Source organism: Vespula vulgaris, chromosome 16 (assembly GCF_905475345.1).
Source record: "Vespula vulgaris chromosome 16, iyVesVulg1.1, whole genome shotgun sequence".
NCBI lineage: Eukaryota > Metazoa > Arthropoda > Insecta > Hymenoptera > Vespidae > Vespula > Vespula vulgaris.
In genome coordinates, this window is record NC_066601.1 from 1 (window position 1) to 11,606 (window position 11,606).

Consider the following 11,606-nt stretch of genomic DNA (forward strand, 5'->3'; position numbering starts at 1 on the left):
CAGACGCAACCCAGACGCAACCCAGACGCAACCCAGACGCAACCCAGACGCAACCCAGACGCAACCCAGACGCAACCCAGACGCAACCCAGACGCAACCCAGACGCAACCCAGACGCAACCCAGACGCAACCCAGACGCAACCCAGACGCAACCCAGACGCAACCCAGACGCAACCCAGACGCAACCCAGACGCAACCCAGACGCAACCCAGACGCAACCCAGACGCAACCCAGACGCAACCCAGACGCAACCCAGACGCAACCAGACGCAACCCAGACGCAACCCAGACGCAACCCAGACGCAACCCAGACGCAACCCAGACGCAACCCAGACGCAACCCAGACGCAACCCAGACGCAACCCAGACGCAACCCAGACGCAACCCAGACGCAACCCAGACGCAACCCAGACGCAACCCAGACGCAACCCAGACGCAACCCAGACGCAACCCAGACGCAACCCAGACGCAACCCAGACGCAACCCAGACGCAACCCAGACGCAACCCAGACGCAACCCAGACGCAACCCAGACGCAACCCAGACGCAACCCAGACGCAACCCAGACGCAACCCAGACGCAACCCAGACGCAACCCAGACGCAACCCAGACGCAACCCAGACGCAACCCAGACGCAACCCAGACGCAACCCAGACGCAACCCAGACGCAACCCAGACGCAACCCAGACGCAACCCAGACGCAACCCAGACGCAACCCAACCAACCCAGACGCAACCCAGACGCAACCCAGACGCAACCCAGACGCAACCCAGACGCAACCCAGACGCAACCCAGACGCAACCCAGACGCAACCCAGACGCAACCCAGACGCAACCCAGACGCAACCCAGACGCAACCCAGACGCAACCCAGACGCAACCCAGACGCAACCCAGACGCAACCCAGACGCAACCCAGACGCAACCCAGACGCAACCCAGACGCAACCCAGACGCAACCCAGACGCAACCCAGACGCAACCCAGACGCAACCCAGACGCAACCCAGACGCAACCCAGACGCAACCCAGACGCAACCCAGACGCAACCCAGACGCAACCCAGACGCAACCCAGACGCAACCCAGACGCAACCCAGACGCAACCCAGACGCAACCCAGACGCAACCCAGACGCAACCCAGACGCAACCCAGACGCAACCCAGACGCAACCCAGACGCAACCCAGACGCAACCCAGACGCAACCCAGACGCAACCCAGACGCAACCCAGACGCAACCCAGACGCAACCCAGACGCAACCCAGACGCAACCCAGACGCAACCCAGACGCAACCCAGACGCAACCCAGACGCAACCCAGACGCAACCCAGACGCAACCCAGACGCAACCCAGACGCAACCCAGACGCAACCCAGACGCAACCCAGACGCAACCCAGACGCAACCCAGACGCAACCCAGACGCAACCCAGACGCAACCCAGACGCAACCCAGACGCAACCCAGACGCAACCCAGACGCAACCCAGACGCAACCCAGACGCAACCCAGACGCAACCCAGACGCAACCCAGACGCAACCCAGACGCAACCCAGACGCAACCCAGACGCAACCCAGACGCAACCCAGACGCAACCCAGACGCAACCCAGACGCAACCCAGACGCAACCCAGACGCAACCCAGACGCAACCCAGACGCAACCCAGACGCAACCCAGACGCAACCCAGACGCAACCCAGACGCAACCCAGACGCAACCCAGACGCAACCCAGACGCAACCCAGACGCAACCCAGACGCAACCCAGACGCAACCCAGACGCAACCCAGACGCAACCCAGACGCAACCCAGACGCAACCCAGACGCAACCCAGACGCAACCCAGACGCAACCCAGACGCAACCCAGACGCAACCCAGACGCAACCCAGACGCAACCCAGACGCAACCCAGACGCAACCCAGACGCAACCCAGACGCAACCCAGACGCAACCCAGACGCAACCCAGACGCAACCCAGACGCAACCCAGACGCAACCCAGACGCAACCCAGACGCAACCCAGACGCAACCCAGACGCAACCCAGACGCAACCCAGACGCAACCCAGACGCAACCCAGACGCAACCCAGACGCAACCCAGACGCAACCCAGACGCAACCCAGACGCAACCCAGACGCAACCCAGACGCAACCCAGACGCAACCCAGACGCAACCCAGACGCAACCCAGACGCAACCCAGACGCAACCCAGACGCAACCCAGACGCAACCCAGACGCAACCCAGACGCAACCCAGACGCAACCCAGACGCAACCCAGACGCAACCCAGACGCAACCCAGACGCAACCCAGACGCAACCCAGACGCAACCCAGACGCAACCCAGACGCAACCCAGACGCAACCCAGACGCAACCCAGACGCAACCCAGACGCAACCCAGACGCAACCCAGACGCAACCCAGACGCAACCCAGACGCAACCCAGACGCAACCCAGACGCAACCCAGACGCAACCCAGACGCAACCCAGACGCAACCCAGACGCAACCCAGACGCAACCCAGACGCAACCCAGACGCAACCCAGACGCAACCCAGACGCAACCCAGACGCAACCCAGACGCAACCCAGACGCAACCCAGACGCAACCCAGACGCAACCCAGACGCAACCCAGACGCAACCCAGACGCAACCCAGACGCAACCCAGACGCAACCCAGACGCAACCCAGACGCAACCCAGACGCAACCCAGACGCAACCCAGACGCAACCCAGACGCAACCCAGACGCAACCCAGACGCAACCCAGACGCAACCCAGACGCAACCCAGACGCAACCCAGACGCAACCCAGACGCAACCCAGACGCAACCCAGACGCAACCCAGACGCAACCCAGACGCAACCCAGACGCAACCCAGACGCAACCCAGACGCAACCCAGACGCAACCCAGACGCAACCCAGACGCAACCCAGACGCAACCCAGACGCAACCCAGACGCAACCCAGACGCAACCCAGACGCAACCCAGACGCAACCCAGACGCAACCCAGACGCAACCCAGACGCAACCCAGACGCAACCCAGACGCAACCCAGACGCAACCCAGACGCAACCCAGACGCAACCCAGACGCAACCCAGACGCAACCCAGACGCAACCCAGACGCAACCCAGACGCAACCCAGACGCAACCCAGACGCAACCCAGACGCAACCCAGACGCAACCCAGACGCAACCCAGACGCAACCCAGACGCAACCCAGACGCAACCCAGACGCAACCCAGACGCAACCCAGACGCAACCCAGACGCAACCCAGACGCAACCCAGACGCAACCCAGACGCAACCCAGACGCAACCCAGACGCAACCCAGACGCAACCCAGACGCAACCCAGACGCAACCCAGACGCAACCCAGACGCAACCCAGACGCAACCCAGACGCAACCCAGACGCAACCCAGACGCAACCCAGACGCAACCCAGACGCAACCCAGACGCAACCCAGACGCAACCCAGACGCAACCCAGACGCAACCCAGACGCAACCCAGACGCAACCCAGACGCAACCCAGACGCAACCCAGACGCAACCCAGACGCAACCCAGACGCAACCCAGACGCAACCCAGACGCAACCCAGACGCAACCCAGACGCAACCCAGACGCAACCCAGACGCAACCCAGACGCAACCCAGACGCAACCCAGACGCAACCCAGACGCAACCCAGACGCAACCCAGACGCAACCCAGACGCAACCCAGACGCAACCCAGACGCAACCCAGACGCAACCCAGACGCAACCCAGACGCAACCCAGACGCAACCCAGACGCAACCCAGACGCAACCCAGACGCAACCCAGACGCAACCCAGACGCAACCCAGACGCAACCCAGACGCAACCCAGACGCAACCCAGACGCAACCCAGACGCAACCCAGACGCAACCCAGACGCAACCCAGACGCAACCCAGACGCAACCCAGACGCAACCCAGACGCAACCCAGACGCAACCCAGACGCAACCCAGACGCAACCCAGACGCAACCCAGACGCAACCCAGACGCAACCCAGACGCAACCCAGACGCAACCCAGACGCAACCCAGACGCAACCCAGACGCAACCCAGACGCAACCCAGACGCAACCCAGACGCAACCCAGACGCAACCCAGACGCAACCCAGACGCAACCCAGACGCAACCCAGACGCAACCCAGACGCAACCCAGACGCAACCCAGACGCAACCCAGACGCAACCCAGACGCAACCCAGACGCAACCCAGACGCAACCCAGACGCAACCCAGACGCAACCCAGACGCAACCCAGACGCAACCCAGACGCAACCCAGACGCAACCCAGACGCAACCCAGACGCAACCCAGACGCAACCCAGACGCAACCCAGACGCAACCCAGACGCAACCCAGACGCAACCCAGACGCAACCCAGACGCAACCCAGACGCAACCCAGACGCAACCCAGACGCAACCCAGACGCAACCCAGACGCAACCCAGACGCAACCCAGACGCAACCCAGACGCAACCCAGACGCAACCCAGACGCAACCCAGACGCAACCCAGACGCAACCCAGACGCAACCCAGACGCAACCCAGACGCAACCCAGACGCAACCCAGACGCAACCCAGACGCAACCCAGACGCAACCCAGACGCAACCCAGACGCAACCCAGACGCAACCCAGACGCAACCCAGACGCAACCCAGACGCAACCCAGACGCAACCCAGACGCAACCCAGACGCAACCCAGACGCAACCCAGACGCAACCCAGACGCAACCCAGACGCAACCCAGACGCAACCCAGACGCAACCCAGACGCAACCCAGACGCAACCCAGACGCAACCCAGACGCAACCCAGACGCAACCCAGACGCAACCCAGACGCAACCCAGACGCAACCCAGACGCAACCCAGACGCAACCCAGACGCAACCCAGACGCAACCCAGACGCAACCCAGACGCAACCCAGACGCAACCCAGACGCAACCCAGACGCAACCCAGACGCAACCCAGACGCAACCCAGACGCAACCCAGACGCAACCCAGACGCAACCCAGACGCAACCCAGACGCAACCCAGACGCAACCCAGACGCAACCCAGACGCAACCCAGACGCAACCCAGACGCAACCCAGACGCAACCCAGACGCAACCCAGACGCAACCCAGACGCAACCCAGACGCAACCCAGACGCAACCCAGACGCAACCCAGACGCAACCCAGACGCAACCCAGACGCAACCCAGACGCAACCCAGACGCAACCCAGACGCAACCCAGACGCAACCCAGACGCAACCCAGACGCAACCCAGACGCAACCCAGACGCAACCCAGACGCAACCCAGACGCAACCCAGACGCAACCCAGACGCAACCCAGACGCAACCCAGACGCAACCCAGACGCAACCCAGACGCAACCCAGACGCAACCCAGACGCAACCCAGACGCAACCCAGACGCAACCCAGACGCAACCCAGACGCAACCCAGACGCAACCCAGACGCAACCCAGACGCAACCCAGACGCAACCCAGACGCAACCCAGACGCAACCCAGACGCAACCCAGACGCAACCCAGACGCAACCCAGACGCAACCCAGACGCAACCCAGACGCAACCCAGACGCAACCCAGACGCAACCCAGACGCAACCCAGACGCAACCCAGACGCAACCCAGACGCAACCCAGACGCAACCCAGACGCAACCCAGACGCAACCCAGACGCAACCCAGACGCAACCCAGACGCAACCCAGACGCAACCCAGACGCAACCCAGACGCAACCCAGACGCAACCCAGACGCAACCCAGACGCAACCCAGACGCAACCCAGACGCAACCCAGACGCAACCCAGACGCAACCCAGACGCAACCCAGACGCAACCCAGACGCAACCCAGACGCAACCCAGACGCAACCCAGACGCAACCCAGACGCAACCCAGACGCAACCCAGACGCAACCCAGACGCAACCCAGACGCAACCCAGACGCAACCCAGACGCAACCCAGACGCAACCCAGACGCAACCCAGACGCAACCCAGACGCAACCCAGACGCAACCCAGACGCAACCCAGACGCAACCCAGACGCAACCCAGACGCAACCCAGACGCAACCCAGACGCAACCCAGACGCAACCCAGACGCAACCCAGACGCAACCCAGACGCAACCCAGACGCAACCCAGACGCAACCCAGACGCAACCCAGACGCAACCCAGACGCAACCCAGACGCAACCCAGACGCAACCCAGACGCAACCCAGACGCAACCCAGACGCAACCCAGACGCAACCCAGACGCAACCCAGACGCAACCCAGACGCAACCCAGACGCAACCCAGACGCAACCCAGACGCAACCCAGACGCAACCCAGACGCAACCCAGACGCAACCCAGACGCAACCCAGACGCAACCCAGACGCAACCCAGACGCAACCCAGACGCAACCCAGACGCAACCCAGACGCAACCCAGACGCAACCCAGACGCAACCCAGACGCAACCCAGACGCAACCCAGACGCAACCCAGACGCAACCCAGACGCAACCCAGACGCAACCCAGACGCAACCCAGACGCAACCCAGACGCAACCCAGACGCAACCCAGACGCAACCCAGACGCAACCCAGACGCAACCCAGACGCAACCCAGACGCAACCCAGACGCAACCCAGACGCAACCCAGACGCAACCCAGACGCAACCCAGACGCAACCCAGACGCAACCCAGACGCAACCCAGACGCAACCCAGACGCAACCCAGACGCAACCCAGACGCAACCCAGACGCAACCCAGACGCAACCCAGACGCAACCCAGACGCAACCCAGACGCAACCCAGACGCAACCCAGACGCAACCCAGACGCAACCCAGACGCAACCCAGACGCAACCCAGACGCAACCCAGACGCAACCCAGACGCAACCCAGACGCAACCCAGACGCAACCCAGACGCAACCCAGACGCAACCCAGACGCAACCCAGACGCAACCCAGACGCAACCCAGACGCAACCCAGACGCAACCCAGACGCAACCCAGACGCAACCCAGACGCAACCCAGACGCAACCCAGACGCAACCCAGACGCAACCCAGACGCAACCCAGACGCAACCCAGACGCAACCCAGACGCAACCCAGACGCAACCCAGACGCAACCCAGACGCAACCCAGACGCAACCCAGACGCAACCCAGACGCAACCCAGACGCAACCCAGACGCAACCCAGACGCAACCCAGACGCAACCCAGACGCAACCCAGACGCAACCCAGACGCAACCCAGACGCAACCCAGACGCAACCCAGACGCAACCCAGACGCAACCCAGACGCAACCCAGACGCAACCCAGACGCAACCCAGACGCAACCCAGACGCAACCCAGACGCAACCCAGACGCAACCCAGACGCAACCCAGACGCAACCCAGACGCAACCCAGACGCAACCCAGACGCAACCCAGACGCAACCCAGACGCAACCCAGACGCAACCCAGACGCAACCCAGACGCAACCCAGACGCAACCCAGACGCAACCCAGACGCAACCCAGACGCAACCCAGACGCAACCCAGACGCAACCCAGACGCAACCCAGACGCAACCCAGACGCAACCCAGACGCAACCCAGACGCAACCCAGACGCAACCCAGACGCAACCCAGACGCAACCCAGACGCAACCCAGACGCAACCCAGACGCAACCCAGACGCAACCCAGACGCAACCCAGACGCAACCCAGACGCAACCCAGACGCAACCCAGACGCAACCCAGACGCAACCCAGACGCAACCCAGACGCAACCCAGACGCAACCCAGACGCAACCCAGACGCAACCCAGACGCAACCCAGACGCAACCCAGACGCAACCCAGACGCAACCCAGACGCAACCCAGACGCAACCCAGACGCAACCCAGACGCAACCCAGACGCAACCCAGACGCAACCCAGACGCAACCCAGACGCAACCCAGACGCAACCCAGACGCAACCCAGACGCAACCCAGACGCAACCCAGACGCAACCCAGACGCAACCCAGACGCAACCCAGACGCAACCCAGACGCAACCCAGACGCAACCCAGACGCAACCCAGACGCAACCCAGACGCAACCCAGACGCAACCCAGACGCAACCCAGACGCAACCCAGACGCAACCCAGACGCAACCCAGACGCAACCCAGACGCAACCCAGACGCAACCCAGACGCAACCCAGACGCAACCCAGACGCAACCCAGACGCAACCCAGACGCAACCCAGACGCAACCCAGACGCAACCCAGACGCAACCCAGACGCAACCCAGACGCAACCCAGACGCAACCCAGACGCAACCCAGACGCAACCCAGACGCAACCCAGACGCAACCCAGACGCAACCCAGACGCAACCCAGACGCAACCCAGACGCAACCCAGACGCAACCCAGACGCAACCCAGACGCAACCCAGACGCAACCCAGACGCAACCCAGACGCAACCCAGACGCAACCCAGACGCAACCCAGACGCAACCCAGACGCAACCCAGACGCAACCCAGACGCAACCCAGACGCAACCCAGACGCAACCCAGACGCAACCCAGACGCAACCCAGACGCAACCCAGACGCAACCCAGACGCAACCCAGACGCAACCCAGACGCAACCCAGACGCAACCCAGACGCAACCCAGACGCAACCCAGACGCAACCCAGACGCAACCCAGACGCAACCCAGACGCAACCCAGACGCAACCCAGACGCAACCCAGACGCAACCCAGACGCAACCCAGACGCAACCCAGACGCAACCCAGACGCAACCCAGACGCAACCCAGACGCAACCCAGACGCAACCCAGACGCAACCCAGACGCAACCCAGACGCAACCCAGACGCAACCCAGACGCAACCCAGACGCAACCCAGACGCAACCCAGACGCAACCCAGACGCAACCCAGACGCAACCCAGACGCAACCCAGACGCAACCCAGACGCAACCCAGACGCAACCCAGACGCAACCCAGACGCAACCCAGACGCAACCCAGACGCAACCCAGACGCAACCCAGACGCAACCCAGACGCAACCCAGACGCAACCCAGACGCAACCCAGACGCAACCCAGACGCAACCCAGACGCAACCCAGACGCAACCCAGACGCAACCCAGACGCAACCCAGACGCAACCCAGACGCAACCCAGACGCAACCCAGACGCAACCCAGACGCAACCCAGACGCAACCCAGACGCAACCCAGACGCAACCCAGACGCAACCCAGACGCAACCCAGACGCAACCCAGACGCAACCCAGACGCAACCCAGACGCAACCCAGACGCAACCCAGACGCAACCCAGACGCAACCCAGACGCAACCCAGACGCAACCCAGACGCAACCCAGACGCAACCCAGACGCAACCCAGACGCAACCCAGACGCAACCCAGACGCAACCCAGACGCAACCCAGACGCAACCCAGACGCAACCCAGACGCAACCCAGACGCAACCCAGACGCAACCCAGACGCAACCCAGACGCAACCCAGACGCAACCCAGACGCAACCCAGACGCAACCCAGACGCAACCCAGACGCAACCCAGACGCAACCCAGACGCAACCCAGACGCAACCCAGACGCAACCCAGACGCAACCCAGACGCAACCCAGACGCAACCCAGACGCAACCCAGACGCAACCCAGACGCAACCCAGACGCAACCCAGACGCAACCCAGACGCAACCCAGACGCAACCCAGACGCAACCCAGACGCAACCCAGACGCAACCCAGACGCAACCCAGACGCAACCCAGACGCAACCCAGACGCAACCCAGACGCAACCCAGACGCAACCCAGACGCAACCCAGACGCAACCCAGACGCAACCCAGACGCAACCCAGACGCAACCCAGACGCAACCCAGACGCAACCCAGACGCAACCCAGACGCAACCCAGACGCAACCCAGACGCAACCCAGACGCAACCCAGACGCAACCCAGACGCAACCCAGACGCAACCCAGACGCAACCCAGACGCAACCCAGACGCAACCCAGACGCAACCCAGACGCAACCCAGACGCAACCCAGACGCAACCCAGACGCAACCCAGACGCAACCCAGACGCAACCCAGACGCAACCCAGACGCAACCCAGACGCAACCCAGACGCAACCCAGACGCAACCCAGACGCAACCCAGACGCAACCCAGACGCAACCCAGACGCAACCCAGACGCAACCCAGACGCAACCCAGACGCAACCCAGACGCAACCCAGACGCAACCCAGACGCAACCCAGACGCAACCCAGACGCAACCCAGACGCAACCCAGACGCAACCCAGACGCAACCCAGACGCAACCCAGACGCAACCCAGACGCAACCCAGACGCAACCCAGACGCAACCCAGACGCAACCCAGACGCAACCCAGACGCAACCCAGACGCAACCCAGACGCAACCCAGACGCAACCCAGACGCAACCCAGACGCAACCCAGACGCAACCCAGACGCAACCCAGACGCAACCCAGACGCAACCCAGACGCAACCCAGACGCAACCCAGACGCAACCCAGACGCAACCCAGACGCAACCCAGACGCAACCCAGACGCAACCCAGACGCAACCCAGACGCAACCCAGACGCAACCCAGACGCAACCCAGACGCAACCCAGACGCAACCCAGACGCAACCCAGACGCAACCCAGACGCAACCCAGACGCAACCCAGACGCAACCCAGACGCAACCCAGACGCAACCCAGACGCAACCCAGACGCAACCCAGACGCAACCCAGACGCAACCCAGACGCAACCCAGACGCAACCCAGACGCAACCCAGACGCAACCCAGACGCAACCCAGACGCAACCCAGACGCAACCCAGACGCAACCCAGACGCAACCCAGACGCAACCCAGACGCAACCCAGACGCAACCCAGACGCAACCCAGACGCAACCCAGACGCAACCCAGACGCAACCCAGACGCAACCCAGACGCAACCCAGACGCAACCCAGACGCAACCCAGACGCAACCCAGACGCAACCCAGACGCAACCCAGACGCAACCCAGACGCAACCCAGACGCAACCCAGACGCAACCCAGACGCAACCCAGACGCAACCCAGACGCAACCCAGACGCAACCCAGACGCAACCCAGACGCAACCCAGACGCAACCCAGACGCAACCCAGACGCAACCCAGACGCAACCCAGACGCAACCCAGACGCAACCCAGACGCAACCCAGACGCAACCCAGACGCAACCCAGACGCAACCCAGACGCAACCCAGACGCAACCCAGACGCAACCCAGACGCAACCCAGACGCAACCCAGACGCAACCCAGACGCAACCCAGACGCAACCCAGACGCAACCCAGACGCAACCCAGACGCAACCCAGACGCAACCCAGACGCAACCCAGACGCAACCCAGACGCAACCCAGACGCAACCCAGACGCAACCCAGACGCAACCCAGACGCAACCCAGACGCAACCCAGACGCAACCCAGACGCAACCCAGACGCAACCCAGACGCAACCCAGACGCAACCCAGACGCAACCCAGACGCAACCCAGACGCAACCCAGACGCAACCCAGACGCAACCCAGACGCAACCCAGACGCAACCCAGACGCAACCCAGACGCAACCCAGACGCAACCCAGACGCAACCCAGACGCAACCCAGACGCAACCCAGACGCAACCCAGACGCAACCCAGACGCAACCCAGA